At 36.1% G+C, this 13,652-nt stretch overlaps 1 pseudogene; it reads left to right on the top strand.

Annotated features, from left to right (window-relative positions):
* Positions 1-1,911: 1,911 nt before the first annotated feature.
* Positions 1,912-11,027, top strand: LOC111810500 (annotated as a pseudogene).
* Positions 11,028-13,652: the final 2,625 nt, after the last annotated feature.

The following is a 13,652-nucleotide window of genomic DNA, read 5'->3' as shown; positions in this document are numbered from 1 at the left end:
GGAAGAGAAAGCTCAAAGAGGACAATATCTGCCGGTGGTGGGCTTGGGCAATTACACACTAGGTGATGGCTTAAGGAACACACGTGTGCTCGCTTCTTGGAGCACTTCTTCGGAGTGAGCAACCCATTCTCTCGAGCTCTCCCCCACTTAACTTAACTGCATCTCTTGCAATGATGTCGTCCATCCCTATGGACTTGCATTGTGCACATTTGACATTTGACATTTCTGACTCTGATTTCTTATTCTCCGAAAACTATATTAGGTTGAATTGAACTGAAACAATTATATATACATATAAGTATATATATATGGGAAGGTAAATATATATTGAAATTGAGTGGTAAATTTTAATTAAATGTTTGAAAATGAGTATACATATGTTTTTCAAACTAACATTTTAGGACACTCAAACAAAAAAATTTAAATAAATGACCCTAACAACGAGAATCAACTCAACTAAATTTTTTTTATAGTTGAGTAAGGTTGGAATTCATTATTTAATAAGAGTTATTTGTGTTGAAAAATTTATAACTCCAACCATTAACGTTATTCTACCAAATGTCTTTACCAGACCCAATATAGCCACAAATACCCCATCAATGAGTCAATATTTTTTAATGCATAAATTTATTAAACACAAAATTGAAAACTTCAAACTTATTATACAAAAATTTCAAATTTATATGTAATATATCAATTCATTTTAAAAATTGTGATTACCTAAATAAAACTATTGGTTATAAAATTGAAAATTCAATCCCCTACTAACTATATATAAATAAATAAATAAATAAATAAAGATCTTGATTGTTAGCTTATAAAAAAAATAAAAATAAAAAGTACAATCACGAATGATGTAACTTTTGTTATGGTAGACATAGACCTTTCTATTCCTCCTAGTTGGAGGAAACAAGCATCATACATGCTTGTCCCCATTGGGTTATATATTTCTTTTCAATTAGGTCATTCCACAATTTATGACCCTACTTGGTTTGCAAACATATGATTGGTACTCTTGACTATATGCCTTTTCTCTATCTTCATATCTTTTTTCCATAATCTATGCTTCACCATCTATTTTTAAGACTATACCGACAAAAATATGTGTACACATTATATGCAAGGTGAAAATCGTTTTTATTTTTGTGATATCCTACAAAAGTTGGAGAGGGAAACAAAGCATTCCTTATAAGAGTGTGGAAGCCTCTCCCTATTAGACGCGTTTTAAAACTGTGAGATTGACGACAAAACGTAATGAGCCAAAACAGACCACATTTGCTAACAGTGGGCTTGAGCTGTTACAAATAATATCAGAGATAGACATCAGGCAATGTGTCCGTGAAGATGCTGGGTGTCACGGTCCTACATTTTAGACCGTGTAGTGTCGTGATCTTGACACGCTCACGACTAACCTTAAGGGGAATTAAGCCCCATATATATTTTTCACCCCGGCTTTGTGGCTTCGTTGAACCTTAGACGAGGTTTGTCTTTGTTAATCGAACATCGTTTGTGCGGAATCCAAGCTTGTTCAACCACACAGCCGCCTGCACGTGCATGTTCAATTGTCTGCAGCACATCCGACTTGCCTCTACACTAGGCGAAGTCATTCGGCTTGACCTTGCCTTTGCTCGAGCCAAGATCTCTCAATGCAATGTCGCATCTCATCTTGTCATCTCGATAACCATCGATGGGGTCCATATGTCTTGACACCATCCTGAGTCTCGGGATGTCGTCGGCCATCATAACTCGCTCGGTCATGCCATCGAGAATGGGCATGGGAGGGCCAATGCCTTGATAGAACCTGGATGGATGGATGTTCGAGAAGTCCCGATGAGATGAACGACACGCGAGCCCATTCTCGATGGCATGACCGAGCGAGTTATGATGGCCGACGACATCCCGAGACTCGGGATGGCGTCAAGACATATGGACCCTGTTGATGGGGATCGAGATGACAAGATGAGATGCGGCGTTGCATTGAGAGATCTTGGCCCGAGTGGAGGCAAGGTTGAACCGAATGATTTGGCCTAGTGTAGCGGCAAGTCGGATGTGTCGCAGACGGTTGAACATGCACGCACAGGCGGCGTGTGTGGTTGAACAAGCTTGGATTCCACACAAGCGATGCTCGATTGGCGAAGACAAACCTCGCCTAAGGTCCGACAAAACCACAAAGCCGGGGCGAAAAATATATATGGGGCTTAATTCCCCTTAAGGCTAGTCGTGAGCGTGTCAAGATCACGATGTCACACGGTCTAAAATGTAGGACCGTGACATTGGGCTCCCAAGGGGGCAGATTATGAGATCCCACATCGGTTGGAGAAAGGAACGAAACATTCCTTATAAGGGTGTGGAATCCTCTCTCTAGTAGACGCGTTTAAAGCTGTTAGATTAACGGCGATACATAACAGATCAAAGCGGACAATATCTACTATTTCTATCTACATTTTCACACGATCTTTTATCATCTTTAAATTTAAATGAACATTGAGAACAACCTAAATATTATATCAAATCGAAAATGTAATCGAGAGCTTAATATTGATTTTGAAAGAGTTTTTTTTTTTCTTTTAACTCTTGCACTTACGAAAACATCTATTGAAATTTGATATCCAAGAAGAAAAAAATCTTCATTGAAATCAACATACTCATTATTCTCAATTAGGTTACAAAACTAACACTACTATGATTGTTTATAATCCTATAATTGTCCATAGTTTTTGACATTATTATATGAAATTTCGAGAAGAAATATTGGCTACCCATATATCAATGTCAAATCTTTAATCGAAGAAAATTTTATTATATGATTGTGACAAAGCATTCAAAGCATAATATAAATGGTATTTGGTTACAAATTCCTTACCATTGGATTAAAAAACATAGAAAAAGACGGATGCTTGCTCTAAGTTGAATTATGAATGATGCATCAAAAGTAGTAGAAGGACCTAGTTTTCTTTTATTATATAATGAGGTATTAACGATATATGTTCGGGTATTTGTGACGTACTATCAGTTTTCTTCAAACATCAGCGATAAGTATACTTTTAGGTTTTTTTTTTTTTTTTGGATTGGATAGGGTTGGATTGAGGCATTTTTTAAATCCAAATCAATTGTTCGTTGTAAAATTTTCAATACAAACAACCGTGGTTAAATAATGAACCCAACCATAAATACAAACACGATCTTTAGGGCAACGAATGAACTAATCAAATACACAAATTATTTATTTATTTATTTGAACTCAACCCAACTCAAATAAGTTTATAATTCAACTCAAACCATTCGAGATGAGTTCGATCGATCAGGTTTTTTGGGTCGTTGAATTTTTTGGAATTTATTTTTTAAAACTTAACCGTGTTTATGAAAATTTTGAAAGTATAAGTATATTTTTGAAATAAATTATTCATAATTTACATTCAAATATTTTTTTTTTAAAGTTTGAAGGCATTATTAAAACACAATAGTGATATTCTCTAGACCTTAGCCTCTATATAATTGTTTTAGAAATTCTTGATATTTGGTGTGATAGGAGGAGGATGAACTGTTGAGTTGGGTCATCCCCACAAAAGATGATATTTAATTTGTTTCTAAAGTTGTAAGAGCTCATGTGTATGTGATAATGTGTTTGCCCTGTATACTCCTATACCATCATTAGTCCTTTCAAAGTCACATTATTAAGAGAGAAAATCATATGACAAAGGATGATGTTTATTAAATGTCTCACGTTCAAGTTTGACAATGAGATTTAGAATTTGGATTCGATGACTTCGACATTCCCTTGCGACATGATCACATTATCAAATGAGTTCTTTTCAGATGCTCTGTCTTCATCACATCAATTCACAAGGTTCATCATGCAATCGATATTTCACGATCAAGGGTGTAGTAGCGGTCTCGTATTAACAATCGAAAGAAAAAATCTCTATTTGACAGGGTTTCTTCCTATACCTATGAATTTTATTGGACCCAGAAATGATACATTCGAAGAATCTTTTGGCTCTTCCAATATCAATAGGTTGATTGTTTCGTAGAATCACTCTTCTAATTTGAATATGGTTTCAGTTTATTTATTTATCGTTCCTTTGCTCGAGCTTCGCATGCCCATAGCTTCCACCTTGGTTCGTCTCCAAATTGCATCTTAATGAGAAAGATTCGGCTCTGATACTATCTATTACTTCTCATGCCTAGGATTCATACTAGGATTTGAAATCCATATTCAACACTTGATGACCTCAACATTTCCTACAACACGATCACTTTACCAATGCGGGTTCGTTTACCAACACTTGATGACCTCAACATTTCCTGTAACGCGATCACCTTACCAAATGAACTTGATAGTTACTACCTATACTAATAAAGTGTGCATTTCTTTTTGGTGACTCAAACATAAAAACACAAAACTTAAACGTTTTTGTCTTGAAACAATTTTATATTAGACTACCTCCTGAGAATTTTTTGAAAAACTGTCATTGAGAACAAAATATGTTAAAAGAACATGAGTTGGTTTGTGAGAATAGTTTTCACTCTCAGAAACAATTAAGATAAATAAATAACCTGACTATGTTGTAGGAATGTAGAGAAATGTCGGAGCTATCATATGTCGAATCCAGATTCGATATCCTATTACGTAGGAAGCATTATAATTTGAACATTATATGCTTATGTTAGCATTTACATTGACACGTTTAAGGCTATTTCAAACCATATTTGTGCATATAAAGACCAAATACAACGAATTAGAAGCATAATTTGCTATCTAAATTCTAAAGAGGCTAGCGTCGAGACACTATTTGGAGCGTCACGATGCCTATAAATGGACTCTCAAGTGAGAAAAAATTGGGCCAATTAATGGAATTCGATCTTTATTGTTTTGGGCTCCAATTTTCTCCACAGGTAAAAGTTNAAAAAAAAAAAAAAAAAAAAAAAAAGTCGTCTAGATAGTTTTAGACGGATAAATAACTGTCTAAGGAGAGACTGAATTGTGTGTTTGGTTCGAGGAGAGGATTGTTGGAGTTCCAAATTGGTTACTTAAAGGAAAGTCTAAAGACGAGAATATCTACTAGAGGTAGGCTTTGGGCTGTTACAAGGGGAAAGTTCGAAGACGACAGTATCTACTAGAGGTGGGCTTTAGGCTGTTACAAATGGTACAAGAGCCAAATACTAGGGAGTGTGCCAGTGAGAACGTTGGGCCTCTTAAAGGGGTGGATTGTGAACAAATAGTATCAAAACCAGACACCGGACAGTGTACCAATGAGGGCGTTGGACCCCCCAAAAAAGTGGATTGTGAGATCTAGAAAGGAAACAAACATTCCTTATAAGGTTTGTGGGACGGTATAAACTTTTTATTATCTCTTCCTCTAGGCGAATGGACAATTAGCCTATTTTTTAAATGGTATCAATGGGAAGTCTAAGAGACTTTACCCTTGCACCTCATAAAAATAAATGGTTAATATTAAGATCTATATCACATTAATATAACTTATTTGATAATCAGATAAGTGTGTTTGATGTTGCAAGAGAAGGGAATATGATACTTAGAGTCATACACTGTGTTTAGTATTGCAAGTAAACGTTCTCAAAGTATATATTGAAATCGTGTTACAAATCTTAATTCAACTAAACAATTTTTTTCTTTTGCTCCGTCTATCTTTTCTTATAGGTTCGCTCCTTTTTGAACTAGAATCGAGGCGAGAGAGAAAGTGGGTCAAAGTTTCCCATCTTTTTCTTATCTCCTTTGCTTCGGTAGGTCTCACACTTCAAATTGACCGTGTCTCAACAATGATTAGAGTTGGTAAGCATGGTAATTATATCAATGGCTAGAGCCGGCCCTCTACGTTGAGATAGGTCCCGTTCGGACTCAAATAGTTCTAGGAAATAAATAAATAAATATTTACCAACATGTACAAGGTCATTTTATTGAATATATATGTTGGTGAATGCTAAAAATATAGGAAGAAAACGACCCTTGGTCTGTGTTTTTTCTATGGAAAATCAATTATAACTCACAATTCAACCCATATCACCATCCAACAAGTTTGAATTATTGGTTGGCAATCAAAAAAATATCATCGATTAGGCTTTATTTTTAAGGAAAACGAAGAGCTTACTTAATTTAATGCAACTAGGATGAGAGATTCAACACCACGGGGCAATACAAAAGTGTGTTCATAAGGCAAGATATCCAAAGCAAAGGTGATCTCTCTTGGCCACTTCTTGGTTCTACTTTATCCTTCCTCAAATCTTTCACGGTTGGTCCACCCGAAAGCTTTTTTCGTGCCTTTACCATCAGGTCTTTCTCTCTCTCTCTCTCTCGTATTATTTGAAAACTTCTTTTAAATCTTTTCCATAAGATATATGTTCTTGTTCGTGTCTATTGGATCATAATTCAATGAAATTTTTTGTCATTCTACCGCCTCTAACTTTCTGGAAATTGTTGATACAGTGTCTCCCGTTGATCTTTTGGAATGACTTTCTAAATGTCTAAGAAAGATTTTTTAAAGACTTAAAAGTCAGTTCAAGCAAATTATTGATTTCTTAGTTATAAACAAATAAAGTGTTGGAAAGGGTTGACTTCAAGCATTATTATTATTATATTTTTAAAGTGAGGCGTTTTGAACATATTTTAATTTTAACCTAGGAGAATAATCGTACACATAAATTTGATAGGAGTTGAACCAATCCAAACATGTCTTATTTTGTACTTACGTATAGGTATTGTAGATAGTTGACTTAAAATATTATGTTACTCATATTATGTTTGTTTGTTTTTTACCAATGAAGTAACATAATTTTTAAAATGGTACGTTCGAGAGAGTTGACTTTAAATATTGTGCTACTCAATTTTTTTTTTTTTTTATTGGAGCAATGATTGAAATAATAATGAAACCAATCTAGACGAGTATTCCTTTCGTAGTTACAAATGAATAAGACTCTTTATTGTATTATTTGGACCTCAACTTTTTAATTTAACATGTAAAATTAACCAACTATACACTTAAAGTACGATAAAAACGAAATCAAACTCTAGCTATTTTGATGGAAGCATATAATATATATTTAGAACTGCTCACGATCAAAGTATGTCGAAACAAATAACGGAAGCAGAAGAACAACTTGAGGGGAGGAAGCTTTTGAAGAGAGGAACATTAAGCACTTATGCTTTATTCATTCTTTTTTTTGGTGTTGTTTTTAAATAACATAAATCATAGGAGTACTTATGGTGGACATTGCATAATCAATCTCCTATCGTTCAAGGTTAATAACTTTTTTTTTTTATAAGTCAAGCTTATTAGTTCACAGATTAAATCTATAAAATACAAAATTGAACCAGGTCTAGTTGATATCATTATAATTTTAAAACTACAAATGCTTGATACGAAGTTTAAGGACTAAACGGGTAATCACCGCTACTTTGTTAATCTTTATTGAGGTAGGTATGGGAAAGTTGACATGTACAAGACTCACATATTTGGGAGAGCAAGCATACTTGTCTGCAAACCTGAAATCTGTCGCCAAGTACTAAGCGATGAAACCATATTTGTTCCTAGTTATCCCGCCTGCATAAAAAGGTTATTTGGTAGAAGGTCGCTGATCCGAGTCTCGAGGGCGGACCACCGGAAGCTCCGACGGATGACAATGTCGCCGATCAGCGGGCATGCTGCGCTGGAGATGTACATCGATCATATTGAACACACAGTGATCAGTGGGTTGGAGGAATGGTCAAGCATGGAGAAGCCATTGAAGCTGTTGACAGAGATAAAAGAGCTTACCTTCAAACTTATTTGGAACATTTTTATGGGTTCAACTTCCATAGACTATACCACAAAAGAAATGGAGGCTTTGTATGATGATGTTGCACTTGGCTTATTCTGTTTCCCCATCAACTTTCCTGGCTTCAACTTCCATAAATCTCTCAAGGTAACCACTTCTTTTCCTTCTAAATATGTACATTAGACGAGCGAATCACGGTTCAATCAGCTAAAACATTATACTATCTAGTAAAAGGTTATAGATTCAAATCTCAATCGTACAGGTCTTAACCCAAAAAATACCTTCTAACCTATGATATTTAGGTGTTTCGTCTATGAATGGCAACTTTTGAAAAAATTTAAGTATTTGTTAAGCAAATTTTTTATCAGGCAACATATAACCCACGGTTTTAAAACACGACGTCTACTAGGGAGAGGTTTCCACACCTTTATAAGGAATGTTTCGTTCCCCTCTCCCAACTAGGGTGGAATCTCATAATCCACTCCCTTGGAGGCCAACGTTCTTGTTGGGCTTTGATACCATTTGTAAGATCTCAAGCCCACGACTAGATATTGCCTGCTTTAGCTTGTTACGTATCATCGTCAACCTTATGATTTTAAAACGTGTCAGCTAGGGAGAGGTTTCCACACCCTTATAAGGAATGTTTTGTTCTTCTCTTCATCTGATGTGGGATCTCATGTATAAATTTTCTATCAATCTCGCATATGATCGATTAACGAACATAAATGTATGATACAGGCTCAAAAAAGATTGTATAAAATACTTCTATCTACTGTGAATGAGAAGAGGTTGATGAAGAAAAGCAAAGGGGAAAGTTGGGAAGCAAAAGATATGATGGATTTGATGATAGAAGTGGAAGATGAAGATGGTGAAGGGATGGACAATGAGACCATTACAGATTTGATTTTTGGTATGTTATTTGCAGGCCATGAGTCTTCAGCTTTCACAACAATGTGGGCAGTTTTGTTTCTCACTGATCATCCACATATATTCCAAAAGGCCAAGGTTAGAGTTCTTTAATTTTCTAACTTGTTAATTGCATTCATTTGTCTAAATCTTATGATGCCTTTATTTTTCTTAGTTATTGCGTATTAATTTTATCTCAAATGCGTTCGTGGTTTCTTTAATTCTGTGATACGAGAATATTTAGCTCGTAGGTTAGAGTTGTGTAGTCTAAGGTTAGGAAATCTACTTGTTTATCCAAAGTTATGGGGTTAATGACGATATGCATGTGATGTTGGAGTAAAAAAATGGTATATGAATGAACTGAGACCATATCTAAATGAGAGTAATCGTAAGGATATAATGATTAATAAATGCTAAAAACACAATTGATACTCACTACATATACTAATAAGACACATTTCTTTTCTGTGACTAAATCATAAAAATTTCGTTAAACGTGTTTGACCTAGAATGTAACAGCTCAAGCCCGCCCCTAGCACCTAGAATTGGTTCATGTACATGGATTTATGTTCATATAAATCTTAAAACCCTTCAAAAAGCAAAGTGAAATTTAAGATATTACATAACATCATTCATTTTATCATATTGGTGTTGATTTTTGTTTTAGGAAGAACAAGAAGATATCATTAGACGAAGACCTTCAACTCAAAAGGGAATAAATATCACCGAGTTTAAAAAAATGAAATTTCTTTCTCAGATATGTATTTTTATTTTTGATTTTGGCTAAGATGTTTAAATAAACAACATATCTAAGATATTGTTAATAACAAAATTCGGTATAATTGTAATATCCAGGTAATAGATGAGACGCTTCATCTTAGTGGTCTTGCATTTGCTACTTTTCGTGAGGCAACAACTGATATTAATATCAATGGTTAGTTACGAGGGCTGTACATGGATGAAGAGCTACATCCTTCCCCACAAGACTTCAATCCATCGAGATGGGATGTATGCAATCATTTTCCATATTTGCTATCCTTTATTATTGATTTTGTTCTACTTAAAATCATATTCTACATGCAATAAATACATAAAATATAAATGGACTAAACAAAAAAGGGGAAGAATATCATTCACTCTAATTTTTTACTTTAGTTTTCATTTCGTAGGTTAGGAATCACGAACCTGCAAAATAATATGATATTGTCAACTTTGAGTACAAGTTTTTACGACTTTGCTTTTAGTTTATCCAAAAGGTCTCGTACCAATGGAAATAGTGTTTCTTATAAACTCATGATCTCCTTCTTAATCAGCTAGTGTGGACTAATACTCTCAAGAATCATTCTCTCGAGTAAAGTACATCTTTTGTTTGACATATGAGTCACCTTTGACCACACTTTTGAGACTCACAACTTTTTTGTTTGACATTTAACGATTTTATTGGCATGACTAAGTTAAGGGCGTGACTCTGATTTCATGTTAGGTACAATGACCCCCACAATGGTATGATATTGTCCAGTTTGAGTATAAACTCTCGTGGTCTTGCTTTTAGATTCTCCAAAAAATCTCATACCAACAAAGATAGTGTTCATTGCTTATAAACCCATGATATTCCTCTTAATTAACTATTGTGAGACTCTACTTTTCATAATTCTCAACATGATTGAAATTTTTTAAGATAGACGAAATTGAAACTAAACTCAAAACTCAATGATAAAAAAGTTACATTTTGAAATGTATAAACTAAATGGAAACTATACTCAAAACTCATTTTTGTTGCAGGTTGTTTTACCCGTGAGTGATTATTTATAATTATTAATGTTATTTCTAATTATTAATGTTATTCTTACCATTTGATTATATATGTTGAACAGAATTTTATAGGCAATCCAGGTGCTTTTACCCCGTTTGGATTAGGGGTCAGGATGTGCCCTGGACGTGATCTTGCCAAGCTCGAGATCTCAATTTTCCTTCACCATTTTCTCCTCAATTACAAGTGAGTTTGCTCCAACTTTTCTTCTATACACTTCTAATACAATTAAATATAAGCTTTTAAGGACTTGTTTGGTGACGTTTTTATGTTCCTCGTTCCATTTTTAATAGAAAAAAGTGTTTTGAACAAAAATAAAAAACAAGAACTATGAATAATAACTAAATGATTCTGAGTTCAAAATTCGAGAAATAGGAATATTATCGAACCTACCTTAATTTTTTCACAATGTATCATTAATATATATGTTTTTGGTGAACGTAGGATCGAGCGATGTAATCCACAATGCCAATTGACTTATCTACCAATTCCTCATCCCAAAGACAAATGCTTGGCAAGAGTGCTGAAAGCTGCATGACAATGAGTACAAGTGCTTCACAATCTTGTTTGGCCCAACAAATGAACTTTATGATTATATTAAGCTTTTAAAATATGGTATATGTTTGTGTGTATACGTGTACTCATGTACTCATCAAAATTTAATAATTAATACTTTATTATAATTATTATTATCATGAAATCATATGTAATATTATCGATGTTTTATTTTTGTAGATGTGGTTATTTTTTAAGGTAAGAATTAGTTATTTTTGCTTCATCTACTAATATTGTATGTCTTTTGAACATTCTAAGTGTCATGATGTTTATGGTTGGTTTCTAAATCACATCCTATTGAGAGAGATTCCGCTCTAATACCATCTATAACTTCTCATGCCTAAAATTTATATTAGAATTTTAAATACATATTCAACACTCGATGCCCTCAACATTTCTTGCAACACGATCAGTTTACAAATTTGATTGATCTCAATCTCCTTGTGCTAAAGAAGTGAAATTTTGGGCTTATATTAAGGATTTGTAATAAGCTTGCATTTTCATTTTTAGGTAAACTTATACCAAAAAGGATGGAAAGTTTTACTTTGGCTTCGAGAGCTTTACATGGATGAAGAGATACATCCTTCCCCACGAGACTTCAATCTATTCGGTATGCGTTCTTTGCTGGGGGTTTAACCTCGAGGAGTAGTTCAATTTCGTGATCAATGCCTCGATGGGGTGGTAGTGTTTGTGGTAAGCTCTCTGGCATTATATCAGCATAACTGTGTAGTACATCCTTGATTTCGCTTTGAACAGTTTCCTCAGTGGTTATTTCTTCCATCAAGGGTATAGCCATAAATGTAGGTTTCTCTCGTGCGAGTTCTCTTTTCAATTGTATGACCGAGATTATTCTAAGATTACATGGTTGCTTGATGCTTGTAGGTATTACTGTGGGGTTGTGGTCGGTGATCACCAAGCATTTCGCCAGTGGCATTGGGATAACTTTTTGTTCTAGGAGGAAGTCCATCCCAAGTACCACGTCGAAGTCATCCATGCGAACCACGATAAGGTCTATTTCTCCTGTCCAGTCCCTAATTTGAAGGGGACTCTTTTAGAAACTCCACAGTAGGCAAGGCCTCGGAGTTGACAGCTTTCATTTTTCTGGGGTTCTTTGGTGAGTCCCAATCTTTGTGCTTCTTGGTCGGCGATGAAGTTGTGGGTCGCCCCTGAGTCAACCAAGGTGCTCTTACTTGGTCGGGAGTTTATTGTTGCATCTACGAACATGAGTCCTTTCTCTATTATCTCCTTTGGGTCGACTTTCTGTTGGAGGGCTGACAAGAATTGAAGCGCACCCATTCGGGAGTTGTCCTGATCTTCCCTCCTGTCTGGCTAGTCTTGACTCCTATGTCATTGCTCTCTTGAATGGACACTTGGAGTGCACTGAGAGAGGCCCGATGAGGACAGTAGGACAGTCTATGGGGGCCTTTACACAACATGCATTGTAAAGGTGTCGTCGGGTAGTTCTTTTGAGGCTAAGGTCCTCGAGACGTCCTTGCTTGGTTATTCTGAGGAGGTCTATCTGTCCACCCACTTGGTCTGTCATTACTTCCATTTAGTCTATTGGGGCCTTCATTTCGATGACCTGGCGGTCTATATGTTTTGCCCTCGGTGTTTGGGGCCTGTGTCGTTTTTCTTTGGAAACTCGATTCGTTCCCAAAGTCTAGGAGTTTCTCGGCGCTGGCAATTGCAGTAGCTAGATCTTGAACCTTTTTTTCATGTATTTTTGTTTTGGCCCACGTTGTAACCCATTTATAAAGAAAAATACCTCATCTTTCTCTCATGTGCCCCTAATATCTAGCATCAGGGTCGAGAATTGTCTAACATAGTCCCTTATGCTTCCAGTTTGCTTCAGAGCTATTAGTTTTTCCATTGCCATGTGTTCTACGTTCTCGGGGAAGAATTGGTCCCTCAACTCTCTCTTGAGGGCTTCCCACGAGTCGATGGTACACAATTCATTCTCGATGTCTTGCACCTTTGTACGCCACCAAAGTTTTGCATCGTCTATGAGATGCATTGAGGCTACTGTCACTTTTATGCCGTCGGTACAAGCCGTTGTGACTTTGAAGTACTGTTCGACATCAAAGATGAAGTTCTCCAACTCTTTGCCGTCCCAGTTCCCTTTGAAAGGTCTGGGGTCTAGGAACTTCAGTTTGTTGGATCCTGTATTAGTTTGTCCAGTCGTGACGTTCTCCATGGCTTTCATTGTCACCCCAATTTGGGTGTCGTCGACCATCTTTTCTTGGATGGCATCGATCATTGTTCTGAATTCGTCAGCTAATCCATTGAACAAACTCATCATTGTATTTTGTAGCACATCGAACTCTTCGCCACGTCCCTCCTTGTGTGCGACAGAGCTATCGAGGCTACCAGAAGGTCTTGAGCTGCTCGTAGGAGCAACTCTTTCTTCGAGCGAGGCCACTCGAAATATTAGTCCCTCCTTGTGTGCGACAGAGCTATCGAGGCTACCAGAAGGTCTTGAGCTGCTCGTAGGAGCAACTCTTTCTTCGAGCGAGGCCACTCGAAATATTAGTCCCTCCTTGTGTGCGACAGAGCTATCGAGGCTACCAGAAGGTCTTGAGCTGCTCGTAGGAGCAACTCTTTCTTCGAG

This window comes from Cucurbita pepo, chromosome LG14 (assembly GCF_002806865.2).
Source record: "Cucurbita pepo subsp. pepo cultivar mu-cu-16 chromosome LG14, ASM280686v2, whole genome shotgun sequence".
In the NCBI taxonomy this organism is placed as follows: domain Eukaryota; kingdom Viridiplantae; phylum Streptophyta; class Magnoliopsida; order Cucurbitales; family Cucurbitaceae; genus Cucurbita; species Cucurbita pepo.
Note: the sequence above shows the minus strand (reverse complement) of the source record. Positions and strands in the feature narration are given on the sequence as shown.